This window comes from Maylandia zebra, linkage group LG6 (genome assembly GCF_041146795.1).
Source record: "Maylandia zebra isolate NMK-2024a linkage group LG6, Mzebra_GT3a, whole genome shotgun sequence".
NCBI lineage: Eukaryota > Metazoa > Chordata > Actinopteri > Cichliformes > Cichlidae > Maylandia > Maylandia zebra.
Window position 1 is genome coordinate 17,891,446 of NC_135172.1, and position 10,668 is coordinate 17,902,113.

At 39.0% G+C, this 10,668-nt stretch overlaps 1 long non-coding RNA gene across 1 annotated transcript; it reads left to right on the forward strand.

Annotated features, from left to right (window-relative positions):
* Window positions 1-3,442: 3,442 nt before the first annotated feature.
* Window positions 3,443-6,013, forward strand: LOC143419177 (uncharacterized). The gene is made up of 2 exons (XR_013099155.1): window positions 3,443-3,564; window positions 5,832-6,013. It is a non-coding gene; the product is annotated as an uncharacterized LOC143419177 (long non-coding RNA).
* Window positions 6,014-10,668: the final 4,655 nt, after the last annotated feature.

Genomic DNA, 10,668 nt, shown 5'->3' on the forward strand with positions numbered 1-10,668 from the left:
GTGTATTGTCCAGTGATACATGGTTGAAGTCACCCGAGATCACAATAAAGGCACTCGGGTGCTGAGTCTGTAGCCGAGCTATGGCAGAGTGGATAGTGTCACATGCAGCTGTGGGGTTAGCAGAGGGGGGAACATAGACAGCCACCAAGATGACGTGAAAGAATTCCCTGGGTAAATAATACGGCCTGAGTCCAACAGCACACAGTTCAGTGTCCGGGCAACAAATCCTTTCTTTGATTGTTATGTTGGCAGGGAAAGGAGACAGTTGAGGTGGTTTGCCTGTCTGACTAACACTTCTCCTCGATGTCTCCTCAAGCAAGGTGTTCGAGTTAAGTCCTGCCAGGCAAAGACCTAGGAGTAGGTCCAGGACACTCTGGGGAGATTATATCTCTTGGCTAGCCTGGGAATGTTATCCAAGGTGTTCCCTTGGATAAACTGGAAGAGGTGGCTAGGGAGAGGGAGGTCTGGGTTTCTCTGCTTGGGCTGCTATCCCTGCAACCTGGTCCCAGATAAGTAGAAGATGGATGGATGGATATTAAAAGCTATTCTTGCAGTATTCTGGTATACCTTTTTTAAACCCCTTGAATTAAATCTAAGGGTTTAGACTTGCTGTTTGTTTTAAAATCCACTGTGTATAGAGGCAGTTAGAAAGATTGCATTGTTGTCCAAAAACTTCTGAACCTACATGTATAACAGTTAGCCTCCTGAGTACCTTCATCTTACCCAGAAAGATGGATAGCTTTGTCGTGGCCAGAAATATATCAATACTGAAACAAATCCTTAAAAAAGAAAAAAAGAATTTAAAGTTAAATAATGAAGATAAATGTATATTTATTTGTAAGGATTATTTTCAGTAGGTTACGGCTCAGATTTATTACATTGTACTGGTTTGATTTTTAGCTTCTTGAGTGGACGCGGTCGCAGTTACTTTTGACCTAACTTTGGTTCTTCAAGTGAAAGGTGCAGTCCAGCCTCGTGTTGATAAAAGACTGGCTGGAAGTCTAACTGGCTCTTTGAAGGATAATACCAAACAATGGAGAGAACAGGGGAGATACTTCATGCACACTTGAGTGCACATGCTCTTATTCATTCACTTACTTATGTAAAACTTTCTTTTCTTCTCCTCCTCCCTCAGACTCGATGTCTCTCAGCTCCGTCTGTCCTCAGCCATCTCTCTCGAGTGCTTTACTCCAAACACTTTTATACTTAATCTCTGTCTTCTCTCCTTACTTACACAGTCACCGTCTCGTTGTCTTCTTTCTTCCTTCTCCCATCCTTCATCTGTGTACATCTAATGCCTTGCCAGTCAGTGCAGCACCGCTAGCATACTGAGAAGGTTCAAGAGAGACAGGTGGGAGTCAAGACAAGACATGAAGAGGCAGATGACATCTGGAGCCTGGTTGCTAATTCATTCACAAATGATAAATGAGCTATTTTGCGCTTGGTAATGGATGAGAGAGGTGCCGACAAACGATAAATGTTCTGACTAAAATATATGTGTCTCCTCTCTGAGACAAAGTCCGAGATAGAGTTTAAAAATCAGGATGCGATTTAAGTAAAGGCAGTAAAATATGAAACATCCCTGTTGCTTGTAGTTGTTCATGTTTGCAAATAGTAACTACTACTTGACACTTGCAGAAGTTTGAGTAAACTGGAGGTGAAGAAGGTTCACCTTCCAAATTAAAGCTATGCCTCAGCAGGCAACAGTTTCTATTTCTGCTTTGTTTCATGCTTTTCACAGTTTCACTAAAGCTCAGAGAGCACCTGGCAGACAAGTCAGCGACCTCCATGTAAGCTATGAATGACTGATGCATGCTAGCAACCCAAACAATCACAAGGAGGTTTTATCCAACCGCTTGGGAAATGTAAATTTCTTTTCCTAGCAATACCAGGGGGTCACACACCAATCTCTGTGGCAATTTTATTCATACAGCACAATTCATTATACTCAAACTCAATGTGCCTAACACAGAAATAAATAAATTATTTTACAATGACTTTATAATGAATACAGCAAAAAAAAAAAAAGATTACAAAGAGGTAGAACACACAGACACACAAGTTGACATACACATGTCTGTGTATTTCTGTGAGAATGAAACAGTTTTGAGTTTTTTTAGATTTCATATGTAATTGATCTCAGGTCAGCAGGCAGCTTGTACCAAAAAACAGGACAGCAGTAACTGAAAGCACCCTCAGCACACTTTAGACCTAATTCTGGAGACAGTTAAAAGAGCTGCATCTGATGAGAGTTCTAGTTGGATTATAGATACTGAGCCTATCAGTAATGCACTGAAGGGCCAAACCACTGAGAGCTTTATGAACTAATAAAAAGTAATTATGGGCTCCCAGGTCAATACAGAGAGTGATGTAGCCTTTTCAGAAAATACTACATTCAGGTGAAACTTTCAGGGATTTCCTTACTTGTAGATTTAAAACTTTCCTTTTTAATAAAGCTTATAGTTATAGGGCGGATCAGGTGATATTGAACCTACTCTTTATATGATGAATAAAGCCTTTAGAATTCACAGCTGAGAAGGCTGACACTGAGGTCATGGCAGTCATTTGATAAGATTGTGATTAGCTAGATAAATTACAAAAATATATATTTTCTCCAATACTAGAAACTCTTTTCCGGAAGAGAAATGCAATTTCATTACATTTTTTTTCTTTAAAGAAATTCATTTGGTACAGTTTTGGAGGGATTAAGTATAGGTAAAAATAGAAAACCATTATTAGACTGATTAATGTTAATCAGTTAGAGAGATGTAGGATTGTATGGCTATTTTATTATTATAAAAATTAAGTGTCTTTTTATAGATTTCAAAGCTATTTTCTCTTTTCTCAAGTGTGTGACTAACAGTGTTGGTCAAGTTACTTGAAAAAAGTAATCAGTAACTAATTACTGATTACTTCCCCAAAAAAGTAATCTGTTACTTTACTGATTACTTATTTTCAAAAGTAATTAATTACTTAGTTACTTTTAAAAACATGATTTACAACCTGAAGAGGTGATAAAGTGATAGATCTTTCAGCCCAATTCTACTTTTTCTACATAATCCATCATACAAAATGTAATCAAATGGAAAAGTCTCTTTTTTTAACTTGTTTTATTAATTTTAATCTTTTAACTTTATGCATCAAGCAAAAATTTAATTATCTGCAACATTCTCTGACTTGAATAAATTAGTTTAACATTTAAACCTATTTTTGACACATTCCAGCACATAAAATAAAATATTTTTTGTGTTTACACTCACTCTTTCAAATAGATGCAAGTAAAACACAGCAGAAAATAAATAAAGTCAAAGACTCAGCGGTCCTGTTGCTCTATTTTCACCCGTAAAGCAGGAGTGGGGTAGGCGGAGGTTTACCCTGGTGCAGGTGTGCCGCGGTCAGTGGAAGAATCCGCGAGTTTCTCTGTGAATTTCCCATTACGTCATAGCTACTCGGTGCTTGCTTAGAAGTTTTGGGGGTTTTTTCGCTGTAAAAAGAAGTTTTCTTCCCACGCACAATGGACAATAATGTTTTTGTCACTTTTTATGGAATCAAACTCAGAGTAAGGTCAGTACTTCCACGCTTTAAACGCTGCACGCTCATACTCTCTCCCACAATCGATATGTGATCCATTGTTGATCTGCACACAGCTGTTGTCACTAACGGCGCACTCGCGTCCGTCACTGTCGTGAGAGATTCTCGCAAAAAATCACGGTTTTAGTAACGCAGTAATTACCGTTTTTGCAACAGTAATCCCTTACTTTACTCGTTACTTGAAAAAAGTAATCAGATTATAGTAACGCGTTACAAGTAACATGTTACTGCCCATCTCTGGTGACTAATTATTTGTACATCGTTACCTTGTCGCTGTTTTTCTCCAGGAAGCTTTACGTGGAACGTGCATTTATAGTTCTAACAGGAGCAATATGATCAGTAATGTGAGAAATTTTCCAGCTTTTTATCACATGATGACAGAACTGATGATATGTACTTTGAAAATTCGCTGATAAATGTATTGGCTGTGCTGGCATTGATCTAATGCTTGTTAATGGTTTAGTTGGTGTTTATTTTGACACTTGAACAGAATATTTTGTTGTGATAAATGTCAAAAATTATTCAGTTATTTAGACATACAAAAAAAAGAAGGTAGAAGCAAAGTAAAACAGGTAGACAGCAAATGTTCAGCAGTTGAAGAGATTGCATCGCTCAGCAATGATGACAGTCAATGAGCAAAAGAAGTATCAGTCTCTAGGTCTGCATGATTGGGGCTTTAGCATGATGGTCTAAAACCAGTCTCTATGTGACTGGGATTTTATTAATTCTACATTGTTGCCATGATTGTCACACGTCTAAAATGCAGACGATAATACCACTTTTGTTTTGAAGGTTATAGCAAGGAATAACTTGGCTTAGGATGAAAATTTGAAAAAAAAAAATCACTGATTGTGTGTAAGAGACAAATGTAGCTAAAGCCTGTCTAGCAGCAAGTCTTGTAACAAAATAAGCAGCTATCTTAAAACAAGACCAGATTATCTAAATAATGGAGATGGAGGCATAATTGTAATTTTCATGGTCACTAACAGATGAAAACTTCACAGTAACATAAATCATGCTGAATAAAAACTCTTCAAAAAAGTCTGGACAAAAAGACAAAAAACTCTTCTTTTTTTTTCCTCATCAAGATATAGTTGTACAATACATGTGCACTGTTTCCCAACTGTTCAGCTGCATTACGAGCTCGATGCAAGGTGGACACCATCCTGCTCAGACCACACGAGCACTGGAACAAATCCAGTGTCGAATGTGAATCTCCACTGTTTGCATGTGTAATTGCAACATCATGATGGACAATATCCTAAAAAGTAGCCAAACTGGGTTGGCAGGTTCGAATTTTCAGCCAGTGCTAGTGACTTTGGTTAGCCGGCTGGATCCATCAACTGTATGGATGCATTAGACAGGCACAGATATCTGCTAAGCAATGCTTAGGAACATTCAAATACAGCGTCTTCCTGAGTAGGTTGTCAGCATTAATGACACAGTGAACCATGTTTAAAAAAAAAAAAACTTTCAAAAAGCACCAATGCCACAAACACAGTTGAAAAGATGCAGTTTAGAGACTCGAATGAGCAGAAATATTACTCAGCCAGCTCTATCAGCCAGCTCTCTGTAAAACCACCCATACATAATAATTGGTGCATTTAAGCATTAATACAATAGGAATTGGTACTTATAAAAATACATTTCTCCCTCTACAGCAGTCCCAGCAGGGAAAGTGCCATTTATTATTATGTGTCATTTATTTTTTCTGTATAGGTGGGCATTTTAACACTGGGTCTTTGGGGATTCACTCACTTTTGGAGCCAGCCTCAGGTAGACATTTGAGGAACTGCAGTTTTTTGCCATTTAAGCTTCATTCTTCTTCTTCCCAGGAGTTTGCTGCTTGCTGGAGAAACTGGGGCGAAAAATAACCTGACTCTGTCCAAATCACCACTTTTTAATTTGTATTTTATCTTTCTTTTTTTATTTGCCATAATATGCATAAAATCGTAAAAATGTTTATTTGTGTTTACTCAGTTAAAAAAAAGAGACTGTAAACAGCTCCTAACTTCTTGAATCACTATCTATACTTAAAAAATGTTTACAAAAATGGATTGATAGATTCATTTGTGACTCCTCACTGTTGTTTAGTTCTGATAGAGTTAAAGGGAGTGCTTTGAAATCACTTATGCAAGAAAAAAAAGAAAGGAAATCATTCCCAGGCGTGACCCATTTCATTTTAACGCCTGCTTGGCTACACTTTCCTACATTGTGATATTTTTTTCTTTTTAAACCAGGTTTCAAGGCATAAAGAGCAGGAAACTGTAAGGAATGAGTAACCAAGCTGTGGCCCATGTCATGCTGTCTCGCCTTAGCGGATTGTAATGAGAACTATGCCCCTGCATCATAATCACCGGTGACCCTCACGCTAAGACTTGATTGGCTCCTCTGTGACCTCCTGGGCGTCCTCTGAGCAAGGTACTGACTGTCCACTGGTTCGGACCTGACCAGAATATTCATGAATGTGTATGTATGGAGGCTTATATTGGTTTGTCTAAATAACCCATGCTGCTGCTGCCAGGGGAGAAGACCAGGTCGAAGTGTTGGGTTTCTGATGGATGTGTTCAGCTTCTGCGTGTATGTGTGTGTGGTTTGGTTTCTCGCCTAAACCATCAATGAGTTGATAAACTAATTTGGCTTGGATTTGTCTTACCTGCCAATACTGCGAACGCGCTTCAAGAATCGATGAATAGAGGTTCAGGCAGGTTCACTCTTTCAGAGTGAACCTGCTTCCTCCGTGATGCTGCTGTATAATGACATCACGCTGCTGAGGGGATTCGTGTAAACGGAACCATATGGCTGTGAGCACCTCTGCTTTCTGTCAACCTGTTATTGCTCCCCACTACTCATCTAATGTGCACATGCTTAGATGTTCTGCCATTGTTGTGAATGTTAGCAAAGCGACTATAGCTCATACGGTAATATCACACCACCTGTCGGGAAGGTTAATTGTTCCGTGGGAAACTCTCAGAGCTCATTTTATTCACTCTGTTGGCTTTTTAATATGTATCTGTTTATTGGCTGAATGAAGAAACTCGTGGTATTTAGATTTTGTAATAGCATGAAATAGCAGGGGATTCATGATGAAATAATTGTGTATGTATGTGTTCCCGTATATCAGTGTGTACTTTTAATGCTCATTAAAATATTCATTATTATTTCTATTTGAATATCGTTTACGATCATAAAGCTTCTGGTTGTTTCGTCTCTTCTCCCAAAAGCGGTAGACGCATTATTCATGTTTTCCGAGGTTACACACAGCACCAAAATTCCCACAGCCATCACTGCATTTGTTTTGCTGAGAGGAATACAAATGTGCTGTGTCTGGCACCCACAGAGATGCTCTGAACCACAGTAGGAATCACACATCCAAACTACATTTGAATTTGCAAGTCTCTCTTCAGGCTGGAAACAACACCTCTGGGTCATTTCTCTATGAAACTTTTTTTGATGGGCACGGAGGATTGGAGTTATGTTTTTGACAACTACAAACGCTACACCAACCTATCCTGTCATCTTTGACATATAATTTATTATTTACATTTATTAAAATGAAGACATCAATATGTGGTGTCTTAAAGTGGTTACTGTAGTGTCTTGACCAGCATCAGAGGGACTTTAGCACAGTTGCCTCATGGAGAACATCTTATCTATCTCACACTTTTACCCCGGTGTGGGATATATCCTATAAGTTAAAGCTGCAATTTAGATTGTCTTTTTTTAACAATAAATCAATATTAAAAATTAGACTGCAGGAAGCTGTGACCAGACAGTAAAGTTCAGCTTAACTCCATGTGTCGCTTTAGATGCTTTTTGTTCAGTTTTGTGGATATTCAGGTTTTCATAGGCCTCTATGCAAACCTATGAGTAGCTAGGTATACCTCATCATTCCACTGAATGAGTGCCTTATAAAAACACTAATACATTTCTTGTTGTGGAGCAATTTTGACTCACTCGTTTTTACAGCGCTGCTTCCATTCACTGAGGTTTGCATCCATTTATTTACACACAGCTCTCTTAAAGTCCCACCGCTGGTGTGCTTGGGATCATTGTCCTCTTGCATGAATCAGTTTTGACCGTTTGGCTGTCAGACACACGGCCTCACATTTGACTCGAAAATACTTTAATATTCAGAGGTTTCATGGTCAACTCAATGACTGCAAGGTGCCCAGGTCTGGTAACTGCCATCACCCGTCCACCACCGTGCCTAATAGTTGGTATGCGTATAACATTGTTTATTATGACCACACATCCCCACTTTAGTCCTGTCTGTCTAAAAGACATTGTTCCAGAAGTCTTTTCCAGTGTTGTGTTCTTGTTTTTTGCAAACCTAACCCAGGCTGTCATGTTCTTCTTAGAGAGAAGAACATGGCCTGGATACGGCAACAAACAAGCCATATGTACAGTCTTTATCTAACTGTACTGTCATGAACTTACTGACTGGCAACATTTCTGCTTTGACAAAGGTGCTCACACTGCTCAATTAATCAGTTCCATTTGATTTGCAGCACCTGGTTGGTTCTTGCCCTCTTAATTCTTATGGAGGCTTTTTCTGTATGTTTAAATTAATCTTCAACAGGTGGCATGAGTGGAAAAACCACACAGACAAGGCTAGCAAACAGCTGATGAGGGAAGTGTGGCATTGCGGAGTTGTCCTGTCCTTCAGTAAGTGGAGACAAAAACAAAAAAGAGTGAGAGAGAGCTAAGAAGCGGAAGAAATGTGAAAGATTTCTGAAGTGGACAGTGAGCTGTGGACAAATGAATGTTAATATTACTCACTGCATGCCGGAAGTGTGAATAGTATACACACCATAACAACAGTATCATGAGTATGTGCACATTGTGTCCAAAAAGAGTCAGTTGGTGTATCTGCCAACAGAACGCAAAACTTTCCAGATGTAACCTCTCATTTTTTAGTGAGCGGCCACTCTTCATACCTGCTACCACTGTTTCAGGTTCACAGTTCAGCACCTGCAGCTTATGTTACCTGCAGTTGCATCAGATGTCAGCCTTGGTCATTTGAATCATGATACATGGATATAAAAATGTGTAGTATATGTTATAAAAATCTCTGCTAAGCTAATGGTCGCCTTGTTTTATTTTTAATTCTTTTCTGACAGATAACAGGCACATTAGGGCTTTGTCAGCAGGCAATATGCACTGATGTCAAAAGCAGAAATGCTTCTTTCACTAACTGCAATAAACACAAGCCTGGCTGATATTCTCATACGTCATTAACTTTTGGTTATATCTATTGTACATATAATTTGTGCCTTAGCGGCTGGATTCAGGCATGAGTTATGGTTAAAGGCACATCACATTATCTCGGCTAAATCTAAGTGAGATGGATTGAGGGAAAGAAGGTGCAGCGATGAGAAATCCTGGAACTTTCCATTTGGTGTCGCTGGGATCTGTGACTTTGACAGCTGTGCCTTCCAGTGGCTGAAAAAAAAAACTGTTTAAATGCAAAACTTAATCCTAACAGGAAGCCTGTCTTTCCTCTGTCAAGTCTGTGGCAAGCTGATTTTAACACACGAGATAATCAACGCAATTTGTATTTTCTTCCATATATTTGTGTAAATTTTGTGTTTGCAGTATATTGAAATCTGGTTGGGTGTCACTAAAGGGTGCATACATACAGAATATCATGCATCGCTCGCTCAATTTTCTCAACGCCTCAAATGCAAATGAGCCCATTTGATGTAGTGGTTGTTCAAAAGATATTGTAGAGGCAAGGAGATTGGTTACCGAGGTTGATAATTAAAAATGGGAGACTCTTCCCTCGCCTTCCTGTGTTTATAAGCAAGTGAACAAAATTCTCCTCAGAAATTATCTGAGTTGGCAGACGGACAGATGAATACGTCTGGTAGTTAAAAGGAAAAGCAGCCTCGCACTGTTTCAATATGTGTCAGAACAAGATGGTAGCTTTCTGCAAGCCTCCATTACAAGGCTTTACTAATCCAAACATGCAAATCTGTGTCTAAAAAGCGCTTTATGCATAATCCTAACACAATTTCTATGGTATTAAGATGGGGCAACAAGAAAAAGACTGGTTGCCAATACAGTATCAGTATGTCAGCTCTTTAATGAGCCGTACTGTAGCACAGAGCTAAGCAAACTGCAGCAGAAAGCACACAGGAAAGCATGCATCACGATTTTCAAAATACTGCTGTACTGGAGAAGCACACAAAACAAAAAGTAATATTTCATTCTTGCAGTGATTTGAGTCTTTATCACGGTGAGCACTCATCGGCTGGCACACAGAGTCGTGGTTAATAAGTTCAAGAAATCAGCAAGGAATTTCACATTGATTTTCCACTTGAACTGTGTCCGTGTAGCTGATTATTTTCTAACAGCAGTGGGTTTGATTGCAGGGATCAACATCACATTGCCCAATACTTCAGTCCTCTTTAACAAACACGCAGGAGCCTTGATTGAACCAAAGAACGCTTCGAGCTTAATTCATGATTAAAGACCGAGTCTCTAAAGTAAGGAGAGGCTTGCCAAGTTCATTTATATGGCACAAATTCCTTCTATAAAAGGCACTTATGTGACTGATATAATGCATTAAAAGGAAACTGCGGGGAATGAGTAAGATGCAAACCACCGCCAGCTTCACCTGTTCTGACATTTCTGAATGTGCACAGTTCGGAAATAGGTGTCTCTGAATGAATGCTCTCGAATTCCCTTTTAATGGCGGCTTGAATCCCTCACATGACAATGTGTTATTATGCAGCTAATTTGCATCAGCAACTCACTTTCACTGGTAATATTCAGCGACAATGCAGGATGCAGTGTGGCATTCACACACTCTAAGGGAAAACTAAAGGCATTGTGAAATAATGGGTGGTAAAAGAAGGTGCTTACATTACAGGCTGAGATTTACATCCTGTCTCCTAACCATGAGCTTCCCTCAGCTATAGTTGTTTTGCCTGGCATTAGATCACACTGGTTTCTCTAACAATAATTAAATAAATAATCATAGCAATAAATACACAGTTGTTCTCACAGCTGCATTTAAAATGATAAATATGACATTCACTTTTTGTTTTGGTTTCAAGTGTTATTTTCAGC